Genomic DNA, 10,756 nt, shown 5'->3' on the forward strand with positions numbered 1-10,756 from the left:
AAAGAAATGTCATTGAAAGAAATACTCCGCTAGCTTTTAGACACTGCGCACCCCACACTTCAAAATTATGACACAAACAAGGGATGGGCAAGTATCTGTATCAGGACAATCGAGGTTTGCGAAGGGTGCCGATACTAGTCAACGGCGCTGTCTCGTGGCATTTTTTTCCTCCTGACAATTGCAGTTGTTTAGATTTGATCTTTCAACACATTTTTCTTGTGATGAATAGTTTAAGTGAAAATCTATTTTAACATCATCTGATGTGAAAAAAGTGCGATACATTTTTTAACAGTTTTTCAACCTCTTTTCCAACTTCATAGTGTCATAGTTAACAATTGAACCTGTAGTATTTTCCATTTCAATTTATATTGAACAAAGACTAAATCTCAAGGAGGTTTCAGTTTTATTTTTCATTTTTAATTGATCACAAATTAATCCAAAATAAGACTGAGCTATTTGTGTTTTATTCAAACAGGACACCATTTATTGCGGAACGACTGCTCCGCCTTTTGTCAGATGTGAACAATCAGTTCTTTATTTGAAATGATCTGACATCAGTTTAATAGCAATGTTATGTGTCAGAAGTACTGGTATCAATTTCTTGGTATCTGTTTCAGTGAGTACTAAGAGTTGAGGTAAGAGCCTGAAAAAAGTGGTATCAAACATCACTAAATTAAACAATAGAAGATGTTCGAGACATATTTACTATATCGCCCTATGATGCAAATGCTAATATCACACAGCATCGCCTGAAGTGACAAAAATGGATCCCTCCTGCATTACCAACCAACCAGCACTTCATATTTTCTGCATTTGACAAATAAGACAATGAGCCTCCTGGTGTGCTCCACCTCAAGCTAAGCAACTGTGAATCCTCCTTTTGTTTTGCTTTTTTGAGTGCCTGGAAACCTGTCTGGCTGAGTGCTGGTGAGGGCGAAAGATGAAGAGCTTCACCTTTTGCTGTCTTCTATTTGTCCGTTTGTCCCCAGGGGCTTTTGGGCTGCCTGCGACAACAAAGAGGGGGAAAAGGCGACAAGGGGAGAATATCGCAGCCAGCCAGAGGGAAAGGAGGAAAAAAAAAAAAAAACAATGGAGGAAAGCTGCAGGTAAATAGTGTGTGGGAGCTCGAGCAAGCTCTGTTTTCCAACAATCAATCATGACCCACTCCTCCTCCACAACATGTGCCTGCACTACAAGCGCTACATCAGATCATATTACAGCTACTTTGTTGCCCTCTAAATTCAGAGCGCTTTGGCTTACATGGAGGCAGCGCTACAAAACCAGCACGATGCGCTTCAAAGCATGCAACGTGGCGGCACTGACAGAAGCCCAAACAAAAGCGAGCAAAGCGAGATTTAACCTGACTTTCAACTCGCAAGATGATCACACAACGCGGCGAGAGCTTTGGGGCGGCTGATGGTGACAGGAGTAATTTGCTACTCCGCTGATTTGAAAAAGGTGTGCTCCACGATGACACTAGGAACAACTTTATTGTCATTTTGAAGAGGATCCACGGAATCGATAACAAGACATCAATGTTGTCTCTCCCACTCTCAATATATTGCACATAAGCTACAGTAATCATCATCTAGCTCACCGATTTCCTGTGCAGGACTGCCGACACCTCCAGGCAACAGAAGAGCTTCTCTCTGTGCATCAGTGCACAGCTCACAACCACGATTTCACACATATTACAGGAGGGGGGGTAGAAAGTACCTGAGGCGAGCCAAAGCCAGATAGACAGCGCTGGAAGCATGCAGCTAGAGGAGCATCTTCATTAGCAAGAGCCGAGCCGCTCATCCTCTCAGTTAATTAGGGCTTGTGCCGCTTCATTCCGGGGCTGGGGAGAGGATGTTGGAGGCTTCATTGCCTTTTATTTCCCAGGCTAACGCCCAGGCTGCTTCTGTCGCTTTATTAACAGGAAATATCTTGCAGATTTACAGCTCTGCGGAAAAGATAAATTTCAATAATTACTAGAAACTCGTCAAGAGGGACACAGCGCTCTCTTTTTGATTTCACATTAGTATTTTCTTAAAACCTCTCTAGCAGCAGCAGCAGCTCCGAGGATCTCATTTCCATAAAGGTGCCGCTTTAATGATTGCATATTATATTAAAATGTACACTGATTTGCCACAGTCACACTTAGCGCTTCAAACACTTTGTGACCAATCAGCACCCTGGAGGGCTCAGCAAATACTGAGAATGTCACATTTACATTCCACACCATTACTTCAGCAATTCTGCTGTCACTAAACAAAACAGATGAGCACCGGCAGAGGAACTGGCTGAACCGTCGGAATATGAATGAACACTATGCAAATTAATGGGAGAAATTGTGCGCCGAAAGAAGGGATTACGAGAGAAGTCCTTTTATTAGCTGTACAAGTGCACGCATACGCTGGCCCGATGCCTAGAATGAGATTGTATCAGCAGTGAAGCTTGCTCGCCGGGGTAAGGGGGAAAGGCATACAATACAAATTACACCTTTAAAAAAGGCACAGAAAATTTTGCTCAGCGGCTCAATCGATACGTGCGGCTTATAGCCTTCCTGTCTCCTCATCTTGCTTGCTAATGTTTCTTTCACAAGGCCAGCCCACTGCTGGTGACATTATAGCTACAGCACTCTCACAAGTCCCTGATGGATGGGTGAAAATGGCTGGCGTAGAACACAATTAGTACGCTCCATATGGCTGCTAGTGGAGGAGGAGCCGCGGGATCCCACGAGAGGCCCTTTCTTTTGTTACCTGCACTGATCAAACCGTTGTCATAATAATAGAGCCCTTCAAATTGGACTCGCTTAATTTTCAGGGGGGGGGGGGTTATAAAAGCAGCAACTACAACACATCCTTATATTGTGAAATGACCCTTGGCGAATACATTAAGCAACCTCAGCTGAGAGTTTAATCAATAGCTCCATCATCCTGATGAATGGCTCATATTTGATAATGGGGAGATTTAACGTGACAGTAGCGTAGGTCATTTCAGCGCTCGGTCACGTCGATTGGTTACAAGCACACTTGTTATTTTTTTTGTGCCCAACTGAATGGACTGATAAGAGAGCAGCAAAAGCTTCAGAGGAAGAAAAAAAAACCCAAAACAATTAAAAGATGAAGCGAGCTGCAGGCGCTCTGCACGTCTGGCCTGACAAACATTTTGTTGCCGGAGAGATGCAGACAACTCATAGTGAGTTGGACTGAACAACAGCTTGAGGCAACAGATTTATTACAAATTGATCTATTTGATAGCATTGCTGTGCTTCACTCGTTCATTCGCTTTCTCTCTCTCTCCCTGCCCGGGTGGAAGTGCTACATTGGCAAATCTAAACCCAATCCTCAAAACTCATTTTCTCTGTGACGGCTGCTGGAACTGCGGCGCAGGGACACCACGTTCATCCTTAAACCCGGTCGATCCGGCCTTAAGTACCAGCATACTAAACTGGGGGCTTGGGGCGCTCAATAGCCGGGTCGAGACGGCAAAGGTGTGAGCAAGGACAGAGCATACCCGAGGCAAGCCACAAAGAGGAGAGTGGACAGTGCCGTGGGGGAGGGCGAGGGCAGCGGGTGGTTATTTCCTTAGAGCCACATAAGCTGGGAACTCAGCATTGGCTTGTGTGGCGTCTCCATGAAATCCGAAGTCAGAGCTCCGTAAGCACACTGGGCCTTCTGCGCAGTCGCAACGAAGCAGAATAAAATAAATAAATTAAAAACACTGCTGTGTTGTTTGCATATATTTTGATCGAACAATAACAGATAGTCTGCTTTCAACTGAAACCTGAGAGGCTGAAATCTGAGGAACTGGACCATTTTCAGTTCAGCAATGGCTCTCAATGACTAAATTAATAAAATGGTTGCCACATTATCCGATCATTAATTGTCGATGAATCGATTAATGCAACTCACGACTTTGTAAACAACTGCAAGTCCGACGGTTTAAGAAATAATGTCAGGCAATGTCTTTCTCAAAGCGTGTGGCAAATATTTAGGCGCAAAAAACAACACTAGACATCAAGTACCTCAATAATTTGTGTCCTCAATTCCCAAACGCTTATTGAGTGTTGTTAAAAGGAATAGTGATGTAACACAGTGGTATCGCCATCATAAAGCAAGTATTGATGAATAACATTGTCAACTGTCTGACACGTTTTAGATGTTGCTGTTTAGTTTTTTATTGTATTATTTTCATATTCTTTTTTAGTATTTTTTAAATGACTGATTTTATACCCTTGGCGTTTTTATTTGTTTACATGTTATGTCATCTTCGGCTTTGGCCAGTAGAATTGCTCTTAAATAACTCCATAAATAAAGTTGGACTGGAGTGGAAACATCAAACGTACTCACCCATTTATCTGGTGATGAATATGCACACAGGTAGATTCTGTTCGTCTTTTGATTTTTTTTTACTTGGCTAAATTGGACTCAACAGCCTGGATGGAAATGCGTGTACAGATGAGAATGAGCGCTTCATTTTGCTCATTATCATGAGAGACCAAGCGAAGAGGCCGCTGAATTCCTTAATTGGAGAGACACCAGCAGCAAAGCGGCGCACTCAAAATCCAATCAAATTCGACTTTTGCTTTCTTTTTTAAGTCATCCAAGTACACTGCCTTTGTCCTTACATAATATGTTCAAACTTCTATTCGACGGTTGTCGTTGCGAGTCACTTTTTATGGCAGCATCACAAAACATGAAAACATGCTTTCATGAAGTCTCTTGTGATGTCACAGATGACAACGGTCGATACATCACAGATTTCTGAGGCGTATTTTTCCCATTAGGTTGGTCCAAATCGTTAATCTAAAAGCCAATCAAATTTTATGCTTCCACTCAACTAAACCAGGTCACTGCTTGATTATTATAACAAACAGGGCAGAGTTAACATTCGTGGGTCAAACATATCAATGGCGACCTTACAGGGACAAAAAAAGGACAAAAGCTCCCCTTGTGCTGGTGCTCAGCAAGGCAAACAGAGCAGGTGATGAAGCCTTATGTGCCAATATAGATTGCAGCTGAAAACTACTGCTGCCGTCAATCGAAACAATGAGAGCAGAGAGAAAAGCGCACCGATCTATTGTAACGCGAGCCTTAAATCACCTCCATCTCTCAACCGCGCCACAGCAAGGAAGTGTGCCGAGAGAAAAAAAGGCCTTTTGTCTTGCCCAAGGAGTAAACGTGTGTCGCTGCCAGGGAAGGAGAAAAGGGATTCGTCGGAAAAGATGTCAAAATATTCTAGCTAGAAAGTACTATGTCTATGCAAAGTGGGCAGCTGCGCAGTAAAATACTGGTATGCATTGTTTGTGTTTCTGCAGTACTAGCGCCATGCCGTGTCATTAGATGAGGCAATCGCTTACCTAATAAGTACTGACACCCACACAACGGCAAAGCGCTCCTCCTGATCCTCATCATCTTACCCCCCACCCACCCTTTTCCCCATTTCCTCAGGGGCAAGCCAGCTGATCCTACACCATTTCATTTTCTTCCCTGACTGCGATGGCAAATGGCTGACTGTTTTTTTTCTCTTTTCTAATCACGGTAGTTTAATTGCGCTACTGTTTGCCTTTGCTTCACGGATTCTATAAAACCGTCTGTCATCTGCGTGAATACGTTGAATAAATACTGAGACGGTGTCAACTCGGTGATACTGTTGTGAAGGCAAATGTTAGCCAACGCTTCATTTGGACTTTCCACAATCACTCATGTGGATTAGCGCAAAAAAAATACGCTCACACAATGCACTCGAGCAAAAATTGTTGTATGCGAGTTTGAACAGGACAAAGTCAAAGCTCATCTCTGCAGTATGAGGCTAATAAGAGTCTTAAAAAAACTACTGTAGTACCTCAACTTTATTGTACAAAGGCATGTATTTGAAATGAGCGAGCCCTTTGTTTGTCAATTAAGTTTTGGAATGGGAACAGAACGTACAACTACCTCACGTGAGCAGTTTATACTCACGTTTGTTCTCCAGCCAAGCCCAGCATATTCGGCGTTCTATTTCACAGCTTCGCCTGATGGTATTTTTTTTATTTTGGGACCTCCATCTTCCTGCCTGATACCTTTGAAGGATGAATTCCCTCTGTTGCTGCGGAAGCTCTCAGCTTGTGTTTGTGCAGGAAAAGACTCTTAGAACACATTTGGGGTTAATCGGAGGCACTGGAAATGTTGGCAGGTGCATGCCGACTCCCATTTAAATGCGAGTCTGCGATCGGTTCATTCTGAACACAGCCAGCTACCCAGTTCGAAGAGGGTGTGCACACTTGTGCAACTACATTATCTCCATTGTTTATTTTAACTTCCCCTCTCAAAAAGATGTATACCATATACTAATCGAATAAGATGCATAGTGAAAGTGTGTGTGTGCGTCATAACATACAGTGTACTGTTTGTGGATGCACATATTGGTGACACAAAAGGGTTGGACTGGACCAACCGTTGTGGCACTGCAGAGCTGGGCCTCAATCAAACTCGGCTGAGATATGAGACAGCTTTTATGAGCGGCGAAGGGAAACTGACAAAGAAGACTCAACACATCCAGTATCTCGCCTCCACCGACTTGTTGGGATAAGCCGGGAGAAAATGGGCTGCTAGAGATGGTTGGACTGACGGGGAAGGGGTATGTTGTTCCTGCCTTCTATCTGCCAGTGTGGCTTCCATGTGTCAATATGCAGCAAGGAGTCGCTTTGGGACGCTTTTGAACTGCTATATTTTTGAACAGTCTATTGTAGAGTTGCTACAAACGATTATTTCAATAACCGCGTAATCTGGCTGATTCTTGTCAATGAATCGTTTTTTTTTCAAAAACATGTTTCAGTTGACATTCCTTAATAAAATACAGGAGACAGTTTCAAATTGACAAGGCAAAAAAATAAAGTCCCTTCTTGGTCATAACGTGAGAAAAATTAGAAAACGATCGTTTTTGTCCAAGTATAAAAAAATCTTATTAAGGGCTGCAGAAATCGGATACTGCCGTGAAGCTAAAATTTCAAGCATATAGACAATTTCAAATTTAAACGATGAATTGATTGTCAAAAATAACAATTAAATTGATAATCAACTAGTTGTCAGTTAATCGAATAATCGTTGCATCTCTCGTCTTCTGTAAACATTGTTTTGCATCACTTGAATGGAAGATGCTTCATAAATTCCTTTTGTTTTGATTTGGAATAAATGTTTTCCATTGTATGTGTAGCTTTGAAAATCCACAATCATGAGGAGTTTTGAGCTTCACTCTTCACTGCAATTGTTCTGAAGACAGTCGACAGCGTCGATTTTCACGAGCAAACGTTTCACTCTGCTACCAGCATAATTTCAAAGTGTAAACAAAACGCCCACAGAAGCCACTATATCAGCTAGTCACCTTGCTTTGAAACCCAATAGCCTTGCAGAAAATGCAATATCTGTTTTACAATACATGCTTGGCCACACCAATGCCTTTATTACACCACCTCGCGCAGAGCCTGACAGAGCTCGGAGACTGGAGCCAGGCATTATAATGGCCAATCATCTTGGCCATTCATGGGAGGCAAAAAAAATATCCAGTGACGGCATGCGGGTGAAAAACAGCAAGAGGCAATCCGAACGCAGCGTGTCAATGTTGAATTGCCGAGTGTGTGTAATGACAAATCATCCTACAAATAGTCTGAGTGCCAGACTGTAGTGAAAATGGATTTTTTTTCCCCCCTTTACATTTTTCTGTCCTACATATTATTACTCACGGGGAGCTGGTGTTCCTCTAACACACATTAGCCATTAAAGGGAAATAAGTGAGGCTATTTCTCTTACGATTAATCTGCAAGCGCTGGGCTACATTAACATTCAGTGGACGGGGTGTGTCACTTGTCATTTTTACCACTGCTGTGCTTGAGCTCAATTTGAAACACTATAAAACACCCTGACCTCCTTTAACCCACGAACTAGTCAAATAATGGGGCAGTTCTGTATATAAAAAAAAATACCACTATAATAGAGCTGTGAATAACCTAAAAAATTACAGTCAAATGTGTCACGCTACTGCTTTATTAACTCCTTCAGACATTAACCATTTATGGCCACAAGCCTGGGCAAGTATCTTGAGATGTTAGCCGTATAGCCTATTGGAAAATCGCCCAACATGTCCACATCGGGTTGTTTAAGTGCATTAAACATAATGTAGTGTTGAGGATAGCGGTGATTTAGCAAGCAATGCTTTTAAGCTTTCAGGTAATTCAATTTCATGTAAGCGTAGACGAACAGCGTAGCAATCCGACAAGCAGCGAGACCAAGAATCCGGTGTCACTGCAAAGATGAAGGAAGGGCTGTGTCTCTGGAAATAAATAAGCGAGTTGTCAGCAATCCATGAAGGTAAATCACACGTATTACCAGGGGGGCTCAGTATATTCGCCATGCTTACCATCAGTTCGCTTCCTGTTTTTGCAACATAATAAAAAATTTAAAAAATCAGAAGTGTGACATCTGTGGAGTATGAGGCTTTGTCCATCATGGAATGGTGTTTTTGTGCACACATCTGATTTAAACATGAAAAGGTCGCTTAGTCTAATCTGGCACTAATCTTTGTTTTATCAATGCCCATAATATCCTTCCAAACATTCGACGCAAATCACACGAACTACTAAATATATACAGCTGCAAGATTATACTTTTGACAATAACAATAGTGTCACCATATTCGTTGGCGGGTGAGCCAGCTGACTTGGAGCAAGACAACCTATCTGAGGCAGAAATAGACAACCAACCATCCACACACATTTACACCACCGGACACTTTAACATCTTCATATGCATGTTTATGGAACGTGGGGATAGAAGAAAATACAACTTTTTCAAACCTGGGTCAAGGCAGAAATGCTAACCATGTCGCCAAACTTCAAAACTAAATTTCTCACGTGTAATAGTTCATGTAAGGTTCATTGAAGACTCACTTTACATGATTTGGGGAATGGGAAGGAAGCCGCACACAAAATTGAAGAGGTCACACAGACTCCAAACAGGAAGGCCAGAGCAGAGGTTAAATCCTTGAACCTCAGAGATGTGAGGAAAGTTGTGTTATCGTGCAGATCACCATGCTTCCCTTTCACGATTATGATTGCTTTATGCTGGCATGAAGTTCACAAACCTGAACTTGTAAAAAGAACATTAAAGTTCTTACTTCTTAAGTTAGTCATCACTGTTTGCCAAAAGACAAAGACTTCTAATTGTTGACAAGCAACCTTAAGTTGCACTTGTGCATGTTTATTTTTTCTATACCTTCTCACACCAAACTCAACAACAATAAAAGCAGCCCTGATCTAAAAGCTTGCATGCAGTTAAAACAAGTGTGACACACTCCAATCAAGCAGCATTTGGCAGCTAACATTTCCACGCGCTAATTGACAATAGCTCAATGGGCTCCGGCTACTCCATGAAACACATTCGCTCTCACGCACGCGCGCGCACGCACGTACGCACACGCGAACACGCACTACACAGGATCATTTCAAATGGGAAGCGCTCTCTTGTGCTGCACGCTCGCTCGCTCTTCCAGTACATGTTGAAAACACAAATGCTGATCAAACAAGAGCCGTGAACTTGCAGACGCTCAACGGTGTGGAACGAGCCGTTCGCACCCAGACAGTACACCGCTCCTGACTGGCATTCCCGACCAGTACTAGCGACTGCTGCTAAACGGCTAGCCGCGTTAGCTCACTGATCAGCCCGGTTTTCATGCTAACAGGGAAATTAGCCGAGCGGCTAGCTAGTTTACATTTCAAAAACAAACCACATTGCAGCGCATCATTTGGCACACTCTGCACAGGCACGCTCATCGGAAGCAAAAGAAGGAGGCTCACAGGGTGCGCTCACGGCACTTACCTTGGAGAGCTTGAGCTACAACATCTGTGATTTGTTTGATGAGAGGCTGCAACAACAAACAATAGCGGTGAGAAAAGCAAAGCGGAGCTGCAGCGGGGGCAATTAGCCAACGTTAGTTAGCCAAGTGGTCGCCCCTACAGACAACCGCAGTGCCACCTTGTGTGTCTTTTTCTCGCCTTGCACTTGAACGCACCACGTTTGGGGCAACGCTGTCATAAATGATGGAGTTGGGATTCAAAGAGGGAGTAATGGTAGCCGGGATGCTCGGACTGGTGTGTGTGAAAGGCACTCAGCGTGACAGCATCCTTCTTCATGTTGGGGTGAGAACAGTCGGGGGCTCTCAAAGTTCAGCCGGTAAAATGTCGTCACCCACTGGTCGAAAAGGAGAATACCACAACAAACCACGAGGAAGGGTCTCGACTTACGACGGAGTCCCGTTTCTGCGGCGGCGACGTAAATCGGAACTAACCCACACATCTGTTACTTTCATAATAAAATGTCGTTACGTGTTGTTTTTATTCCTTGTGCTTGGAGTTGAAAACACGTTCCAATGCCTGTGCTCGAAATGTAAATGTACTGTGATATGTGATCACTAGATGGCGTACGTTCCAAACGCAGCATCAACAAATTCGCACTTTGAGAATTTGATCTAATAACAAATGCAAATTCTTATCCATTGTGTTTGTGCCCACAATGAAACCTAAATTCAATTGATTCATTTAGCCTCCGTACCGCTCATCCTCATGAGGGTTGCGGGCATGCTGGGTCCTATCCCAGTAGTCTTAATTTCGTCTGAACCAAAGAGGAAGTTTGACATAAGGTTCATGCAAGTGAAAAGCCACAGCTGACGATCGCGCCCCATGGTGCCATACCTCTTGAGAATAGACTTTTATTTATCCTGTTGAAGCTTACTATTA

General features: G+C 43.1%; 1 protein-coding gene across 2 annotated transcripts in view; it reads right to left on the minus strand.

Annotated features, from left to right (window-relative positions):
• rerea (arginine-glutamic acid dipeptide (RE) repeats a) overlaps positions 1-10,103 on the minus strand; it is a 117,047-nt gene extending 106,944 nt beyond the window's left edge. For both annotated transcript variants that reach the window (XM_061300490.1, XM_061300516.1), the window contains exon 1: positions 9,840-10,103. The gene's annotated coding sequence lies outside the window, so the exon portion shown is untranslated. The remainder of the gene's footprint in view (positions 1-9,839) is intronic.
• Between the last annotated feature and the right edge of the window lie 653 nt (positions 10,104-10,756).

The sequence above is a fragment of the Syngnathus typhle genome, linkage group LG2, assembly GCF_033458585.1.
Source record: "Syngnathus typhle isolate RoL2023-S1 ecotype Sweden linkage group LG2, RoL_Styp_1.0, whole genome shotgun sequence".
In the NCBI taxonomy this organism is placed as follows: domain Eukaryota; kingdom Metazoa; phylum Chordata; class Actinopteri; order Syngnathiformes; family Syngnathidae; genus Syngnathus; species Syngnathus typhle.